The sequence below is a fragment of the Hyla sarda genome, chromosome 11, assembly GCF_029499605.1.
Source record: "Hyla sarda isolate aHylSar1 chromosome 11, aHylSar1.hap1, whole genome shotgun sequence".
Classification (NCBI taxonomy): Eukaryota; Metazoa; Chordata; class Amphibia; order Anura; family Hylidae; genus Hyla; species Hyla sarda.
In genome coordinates, this window is record NC_079199.1 from 745705 (window position 1) to 755164 (window position 9460).

A 9460-nucleotide genomic window follows, 5' to 3' on the forward strand; every position below is an offset into this window, starting at 1 on the left:
ACTGTATTTCCATATTTATAGATGGAAATTTTACCAGAATGCTTTGCTTATGTGCCATGATACTCCAAGGTTAAAAGTATTTTGCCATACATTCCCAAGAAAGATTTCCCTTGTCCATAGAATTCCCATAAAAAATGAACTGTGCATTGTGCATCCCTGTATATCTCACAATGCATTTCATTATGCAGGGGAAATCATCAGGGGCTATTTGCCTGTTCATCTGGGAAATCTAGCAAATTGAGTTAGTGGTCAAAGCCCAAATGAAGTCTAAGGTACTCATCTCACCAAATATAATGTGAATCAGTTTGTCTCATCTATGCGGCATTTGTCTTCGGCCCGCGACAAGATTATTTGCGGCTAGCGGGGCACTGGAGCAGTATTAATGCTTGTGGCCTCCGCACGTCACAGCCCCAGGTAAGCATTTAGACTGCCGGCCAAAACCAGGGCTGTGAACTTTACATCCCTCCTCACCTCACAGCCCTAGTTGTGGCCTGCAGTGCTAGCAGTGCCCAGGGACACTAGCTTCAGTCTGCAAACTTCAGTGCAAGCTTTCTAGCCACGTCATGGCCTCCTGTAAGTAGGGCCCTAGCAGAAAATGGGATTGCACTTAGCAGCGACCACCACAGCCGCAACACCAGTGCCCACAGGGGAAACGACCCACTGGCATAGCAGCCCCGATGCCACCCGACCAGACCCTGGGCCGTACCTCCCCACAAGCACGGCACCGTGACACCAATGGATGCCACACAGCCCAGCTCCAGTATGAACAGGTGACAAAGCTCACTTACCATGTGCTTCCAGTCAGACACCATGTCTGTGGGGAGGCATGGCCCAGAGTCTGGCCGGGCTGCATTGAGGCTGCTCTGCCAGTAGGTTGTTCCCCTGTAGGCTAGTGTTGCGGCAGTGGTGGTGGCCACTTAGTGCGGCACCAATTTATGCTAGGGATGTTAAGGACTCGCTACTTACAGGTGGCCGTGACGTGTCTAGCTGGCTTGAACTTCATGATCATCAAGTATATTAGCGACCTGTTAGTTGATCAAATTTTGTTAAGAAGCCTTAGGTCATTGTACATATTGTAGATGTGCGACCATGTCTGTTTTTTCTCTATTTGAGTTCACATTGTGTTTTCTATCCCCCTCTTTTTTTGTTTTTTTCTTGGTCAGCACTCTGCTCCTCAGCCCAGGCCTCGATAAATTGTCGGGAAGCTGTAGAGGGCCCTATTCTTTCTGGCTGTCTCCCAGTCTTTGACTGGGAGCAAATGGTAAGTGAGCTTTGTCACCTGTTCACACTGGTGCTGCGGTGTGTGGCGTCCATTGCTGCCGTGTCTGTGGGGAGGCGCAGCCCAGGGTCTGGTCTGGATGTATTGGGGCTGCTCTGCCAGTGGGCACTTGTGTTGCGGCGGTGGTGGTGGCTGCTCAGTGCAGCGCCATTTTATGCTAGGGACGTTAGGGGCCCACTACTTACAGGTGGCCGGAATGTGGCTAGAGGGCTTACACTTCATGATCATCAAGTATACGAACTATCTGTTAGTTTTAATACATTTTTCTGAGAAGCTGAGGATTGTGCATGTTGTAGATGCGCGACCATGTCTTTTTTTTTCCCGCTGTTTGAATCCAATAGATACATGATGTCACTGCAACATCTGTCACATCATTCAGCTATTGGACATGGCGTGTGGGTGTGTTCTTGTTTTGCCCACACGCAATGATTGGCCCGTGAATGATTTTATAAATTTCCAAATGGCCCTCAGTAAAATAAATAAAAATAAAAGCGCAGTCATAGCACTGATGTTGGTCAACTATTAATTACCACTGCAAAACTGTGTGACCATGAAGGGTTGGTTCAATAATCGCGGTGTGGTTTAGCCATGATGAACAACCCATTCTGTGGCTGTAATCTCACTGTGGAAGCCTGGAATTAAGTTACAGCCACTCCTTTCGACTTTTTTCGAGGAAGAGCATGTGGGAATGGGCAAGCTTTAGGATGTTATGTTTGTTCTCGTGGGGTATTCCCAGTATGCTATATTAATAACTTACCAAAAGTCCTCCAAATTAGAACAACTGTTGATTTGCCAACAGGGTTGTGTGTGTGGGAAATGAAAGCCAACTGGTTAGATTTTGCTGGTTATGATAGAAAGGTGTCAGAACACACAAAGCATTACAGTTTGCTGTGTATGGGGCTATTTAACCACAGACTGGTTGACTGCTGTCCAGCACCAAAGATGTCCATAATGGGCAAGTGGGCATCAGAACAGGAGCAATGTGAATCATGTGGATGGCCGGGGGCATGTGCATGAGTTACCTGGGAAAAAATATATATCAACAGGATTCACTATAGAAAGGAGATAAACTGATGTGGACAGTGTAATGGGAAATGTTCTGCTATCATTTGTTTGTTACTGTGACTTGTACCACCTACCCAAACATTGTACAGACCAAGTCTCCCCGTTCATGGCAGCGGAACGTACCTAATGCAAGTGGTAATTTTTCAGCTGGATAATGCCACAGAACAACAGAAAAGAGAGGTCAAGGTGGTGAGTCAGCCTCCAGAATCTCCAGATCTCAGTCCAGTCTAGCAATTGTGGGATGTGCTGGAGAAACAATCCTAATCCATGGAGGCTTCACTTCTATCCATGGAGGCTTCACTTCTATCCATGGAGGCTTCACTTCTATCCATGGAGGCTTCACTTCTATCCATGGAGGCTTCACTTCTATCCATGGAGGCTTCACTTCTATCCATGGAGGCTTCACTTCTATCCATGGAGGCTTCACTTCTATCCATGGAGGCTTCACTTCTATCCATGGAGGCTTCACTTCTATCCATGGAGGCTTCACTTCTATCCATGGAGGCTTCACTTCTATCCATGGAGGCTTCACTTCTATCCATGGAGGCTTCACTTCTATCCATGGAGGCTTCACTTCTATCCATGGAGGCTTCACTTCTGATGTCAGATACCACAGGACTCCTTCACAGGTCTTGTGGATACCAGGCGTCGATGGGTCAGAGCTAATTTGGTGGCACAAGGGAAGGCTACACATTGTTTTGGCAGTTTAAATGTTCTGGTAAATTAGTGAAGCTGTAACAATTCTCATTAATACCTGATTACTTACATGATCGTTAACCATAATCAGTCTGTCCAAACAGTCATGATATTGAAAATCTGCACCATCAGTAGAAACACTTAAGGGGAGATTAATCAAAACCCCTCCAGAGGAAAAGTTGCTGAGCTGCCCATAGCAACCAATCAGATCGCCTCTTTCATTTCTGAAAAGTTCTCTGAAAAATGAAAGAAGCGATCTGATTGGTTGCTATGGGCAGCTCAGCAACTTTTCCTCTGGACAGGTTTTGATAAATCTCCCCTTATCCTGCATGTCTTAAAAATCTTTCTCAGCCATTAGTGGTAAGCGCTGGTATCATAGCATTTACTTTACTTGCCCTACATGCACTTATTTTTGGATGATCGTAAAGTCAATAATTCCCACCATTCATGGGGAAAATTGCTCAGTATCTGGAAAATATTACATTTTGGACAATTGCACTACCTACAAGGCTCACAAAACAAAAAGGAGCACATCTTATAGGTGAAAATGTTGTTTTTGGTTGGCTGAAGCCTTCATCTTTATCCATCATCAGACACAGAATACAAATAGACCTGCAGTAATCTAGCAAGTCAGCAAGCTCTGAGGCCAAATATATTATCCGATATATACAGTATAGCGAATGGCCACCATATTAGAGACATCTGCCCATTCACAATTGGATGCTTCCTGTAGAGAAATTTGACCTGTGACCTCGGATTGCAGCATGAAATCAAGCGAGCTTTCTGTGGAAAATTTTTAGTGTAAATCTGGAGCAACTTAGAACTAGACCACCTGTAAGTGGCGGGTCCCTAACACCCCTGGCACAGTCCCTAAATATAAATCCCACAGACACCTAAGGGATGTGGTAGGATTGGCTGTTCAGAGTAGGACCGAATATAATGTGATGAGATTAATGAAAACCAGTGCAGAGAAAAAGCTGACCAATTGCTTCTTAATTTCTTTTTTTTTTTTTATTTTTTTTATTTGAAGACCTCTAAAAAATATAGGAAGCAAACTGATCGGTTGCTATGTGCAACTTGTCATTGTCTGCAGGACAATTTCATATACTAGAGGGATCTGTGCAGAGGCGCATAGTGCAGAACAGTTGCAGATGCCCTTCTGACTCAGTAAGGCTGGGTTCACACTACGTTTTTCAACTACGGTTCCCGCATACGTTTTCTATCAAAAACCGTATGAGGAAAAAAACGGATGGAACAGTATGGGAAAAAGTAAACCGTATGGGTTTTTAAACAGTATACTGTTTTTAAAAGTGCGTACTGTTCCGTCCGTTTTTGTAGAAAAAAAACCCATACGTTTTTGAAATTTTTGTCCATTTTTAATGGGAGGGGTCTTGGGTGGGGACTTAAGGATTCAAATGCGCATGTGCAAAGTAAAAACGTATACGTTTTTTCCGTATGGAACCGTATACATGTGCGTTTCCCATTGACGTCCATGTTAAAAAAACGTATGCAGTTGCAGTACGGTTTTTAAACCGGAGTCAAAACCGTGGTTGACCACGATTTTGTCTCCGGTTTAAAAACCGTACTGCAACCGCATACGTTTTTTTAACATGGACGTCAATGTGAAACGCACATGTATACGGTTCCATACGGGAAAAACGTATACGTTTTTACTTTGCACATGCGCATTTGAATCCTAAAGTCCCCACCCAAGACCCCTCCCATTAAAAATGGACAAAATTTTCAAAAACGTATGGGTTTTTTTTCTACAAAAACGGACGGAACAGTATGCACTTTTAAAAACAGTATACTGTTTAAAAACCCATACGGTTTACTTTTTCCCCATACTGTTCCATCCGTTTTTTTTCCATACGGTTTTTGATAGAAAACGTATGCGGGAACCTTAGTTGAAAAACGTAGTGTGAACCCAGCCTAAGGCTGGGTTCACACTACGTTTTTGCCATACTGTTTTCAATCCGTTTTTCTAAAGAAAACGGTATGGCAAAAAAACGGATGGAACAGTATGGGAAAAAGTAAACTGTATGCGGTTTTAAACAGTATACTGTTTTTAAAAGTGCATACAGTTCCATCAGTTTTTATTTTAAAAAAAACCATACGTTTTTGAAAATTTTGTCCATTTTTAATAGGAGGGGTCTTGGGTGGGGACTTTAGGATTCAAATGCGCATGTGCAAAGTAAAAACGTATACCTTTTTCCCGTATGGAACCGTATACATGTGCGGTTCCCATTGATGTCCATGTTAAAAAAAAAAACGTATGCGGTAGCAGTACGGTTTTTAAACCGGAGTCAAAACTGTGGTTGACCACGATTTTGTCTCCGGTTTAAAAACCGTACTTCAACCGCATACGTTTTTTTTAACATGGACGTCAATGGGAAACGCACATATATACGGTTCCATACGTGAAAAAGATATACGTTTTTACTTTGCAAATGCGCATTTGAATCCTAAAGTCCCCACCCAAGACCCCTCCCATTAAAAATGGACAAAATTTTCAAAAAGTATGTTTTTTTTTTTTTTATAAAAACTGAAGGAACTGTATGCACTTTTAAAAACAGTATACTGTTTAAAAAACGCATACGCTTTACTTTTTTCCATACTGTTCCATCCGTTTTTTTGCCATACGGTTTTCTTTAGAAAAACGGATTGAAAACAGTATGGCAAAAACGTAGTGTGAACCCAGCCTAACTGTAGCTCTGGGATGTCCTAAAAGCTTCTGTAGTTAGAGTATGAAAGAGTCCAATATGTTTGTCCATATAATTAAAGGGGTACTCCGGTGAAAACCTTTTTTCTTTTAAATCAACTGGTGGCAGAAAGTTAAACATATTTGTAAATTACTTCTATTAAAAAATCTTAATCCTTCCTGTACTTATTAGCTGCTGAATACTACAGAGGAAATTCTTTTCTTTTTGGAATGCTCTCTGATGACATCACGACCACAGTTCTCTCTGCTGACGTCATTATAATAATAATACTTTATTTATTGTTGTCCTTAGTGGGATTTGAACCCAAGGCCCCAGCACTGCAAGGCAGCAGTGCTAACCACTGAGACACCACTGAGCTGCCCTTAGCATACATCTGCTATGCATGGTTGCTAAAATGGACAGAGATGTCAGCAGAGAGCACTGTGCTCGTGATGTCATCAGTGTTCCAAAAAGAAAGGAATTTCCTCTGTAGCATTCAGCAGCTAATAAGTACTTGAAGGATTAAGATTTTTTAATAGAAGTAATTTACAAATATGTTAAACTTTCTGCCACCAGTTGATTTAAAAGAAAAAAGGTTTTCACCGGAGTACCCCTTTAATCTCCTGTTACAAATTAAAACAATCCTATGCAAAACTCTCCATACACTTTGGCCCTTATTTACTAAGAGTGTTGTGTAGGTTTCTTTGTGGGTTTTAATTCCCTACAATTTATTTTCCACGATATTTACTAAGGTTTCCTACATTTTCCACTTTCCCTACACTTTGCTTTTTTTTTAACTCCTGCTCTGATCTGTCTGGTTTTCCTCAGCTCATATACGCCACATTTTATGTGGAAACCTTAGTAAATATGTTGGGTTTTTGTGAAAATGTCTGTCGGGAACACTCCCCTTTTCTGAGACCACGCCCCCTTTTCCGGTGACCACGCCTCTTTTTGGGGTTTTGTTAGCAAAATGGTTAGTTAGTCTGGGTTTTTTCAATTCTGGCTCAAATTCTGGTGCAAAATAAATCTGGCACAGACAGAATGTCTGGCGCAATGCCACAGAATCTGGCGCATAACCCAACAAAACATGTCGGGTTTGCAACAGTAAATGAAGGCCTTTGTCTTTGGTTTAGTTGTTGAGCGTCTTTATTTGTTTTTAGTGGTTCAATGCCGCTTGGCTTTTAGGATCAGTCTAAGGCTGGGTTCACACTACGTTTTCTCCCATACGGGAGCGCATTCGGCAGGGGGAAGCTAAAACCTCGCGCTCCCGTATGCGCTCCCGTATGTCATTCATTTCAATGGGCCGGCCGGAGTGAAACGTTCGGTCCGGTCGGCTCATTTTTGCGCCGTATGCGCTTTTACAACCGGACCTAAAACCGTGGTTGACAACAGTTTTAGGTCCAGTTGTAAAAGCGCATACGGCGCAAAAATGAGCCGACCGGACCGAACGTTTCACTCCGGCCGGCCCATTGAAATGAATGACATACGGGAGCGCATACGGTGACATACGGGAGCGCGAGGTTTTAGCTCCCCCTGCCGTATGCGCTCCCGTATGGGAGAAAACGTAGTGTGAACCCACCCTAAGCCTGGTCTATGGAGTAAAACAAGAATATCAGTTTGGTTTTAGTTTTGATGATACTGTGTAAATGCTACAGTCTTAAAGGGGTATCCCAAATGACATTTTTTTTTAAATTCAAGCCCAGGGTCCTGTTAAAAAACAAAACAAAAAATAAAACCTACTTAACTCTCTCACCATCAAGGTGTGGCTCCCGGCTGAGCTGCACTTACCTGTGTCGGTGCTGGCACAGGGACCTACCTGCTCAGCTAATCAGCAACTGCACAATTGTCCCATCTTATCCACTAATTGGTTGAGGGGGCAGGTCCTTGTGCCTATACGACACGTGCAGCGCAGTGGAGACTAACACTATGATGGCAGTGACAGGGCAGTACAAAATGAGGGAGATAAGTATATGTTTTGGGCTTAAATATTCGTTTATTGGATCAAAAAAAAAAAAAAAAGCATATTACTACTACACAGTGCAGGAACAGTTCGGTTTTCCTTCCAATACTGAACAAAGTTGTAGTTTTTCTAGCCTTATAGTTTCTCACCAACCAAGCCGCATTGTGCAGTTAGAACTAAATGGATAAGCTCCCCCCACACTTAAAGGAACACATAATAAGACAAAGCTATATGATGCTTTATAGAGCTGCCTGATTTCCATCTTGTTTTCCGGATGCTTTTAGAATCAGCTGGAGATGGATGAAGCAACTGTGTGTTCAGAGGCTGAATGTGCATAACACAATACTATGGACAAAGCACAGAATACACCGTGCCCTTATCATACAATGCACAGAACGTACATCCCTGAGATTCTGTTCAGCTCTCATTCCCATGGACATTTCTTACATCAGTGCTGGTTAACAAGTGCAAAAACATAATGTTACGTAATGGTACTGGCTCAATTGTCCTTTTCCAATTTCTAAGAATACAAAGTATTCAAGAGCTGGGGAAAGCCAACATTTTTCTCTTGCGTGCAGCTGGAACCTCCCCGCTCTAAGCACGTCAGACTTTAGTTTCTTCCTGCCATGCCAGCTCGCCCTGGGCACAACAACTCTTGGCTTGCTTTGGATCTGTCTAGAGCTGGCAGGCTTTGTGTGACAAGTGCAGTCTGAAACCTCTGAGAATCAATGAAATTTCAATTCACCTTTTCACCCTGGCTAGGCGGCTTATTCAGAGAAGGGACTTGAGAGACACTAATCTGTAACTCAGTGACCACTTCACCATGTTCTTATGACAGGTGTGTTACCTCAGGCAAATTCATAAGCTTGGGATCTTTCATAGGCATAAATGGCAAAGTTGAAGAGTTTAATGAGTTGTAGTACTTTAGTAGAACGAGCTTGTTGGTGTGAAATCATTTCCCGCAGGTTGACTTGAGTTGTAATTATTGACACAGGATGGGACTTTTTAGGTCAGATTTTTAAAGGAGAGCTGTCGCTATTTCTTACTTGCAGCTTCATCTATACCAACTAAATTCTCCAAAAAGCATGGAAGCTCCTGTTGGTGCCCAGAAAGTGGCATTGTGTGCAATAACACTACCCAGTTGTCCCCTTCTTTGACTCTTTGCTGGACTGCATACTTGAAATAAACATTCCCATTAGTAATATTTGTCAGATCATATTATAGATGCCCAATGGTAGTACTAGTGATAGATATACTTTTATGAGAGCTGAATGTTCTTTGGCTTATTGGGGGGGGGGGGTCGCAATCTATACAATGGTATGATGTCGCAATCAACTCTTGAAGTGGTTATCCGGGAACCCAAAAAGAAAAAGTACTCCAAATGGTGTGGGATGTAATTACATAGTCCCCCTTATTATGCACCGTCCTACTCTGCCCACTACTCCTTTTTCTCTCTCTCTCATCCTTCCTCACACCTTGCACACTATTATAAAGGGGGGGGGGGGGGGGGTTACAAAGGGGGCATGGTTTGTCGGTATGATGTCGGAAAGGGATGTGGCCTACAAGGTGAGGACACTGGGAGAGCAATCCAACACACACCTCCAATAGAATGTCAGGATAAAGCAAGGTGCTGGGACTCTTCAAGGCTAAAAGGATTTATTACCCATAATGCATCAATGCCTGATGAAACAGCGTTACCATTTAGCCTTGAAGAGTGAAGTATAGTGTTATACCTCCACGTGGCATCCTTGGATAGAA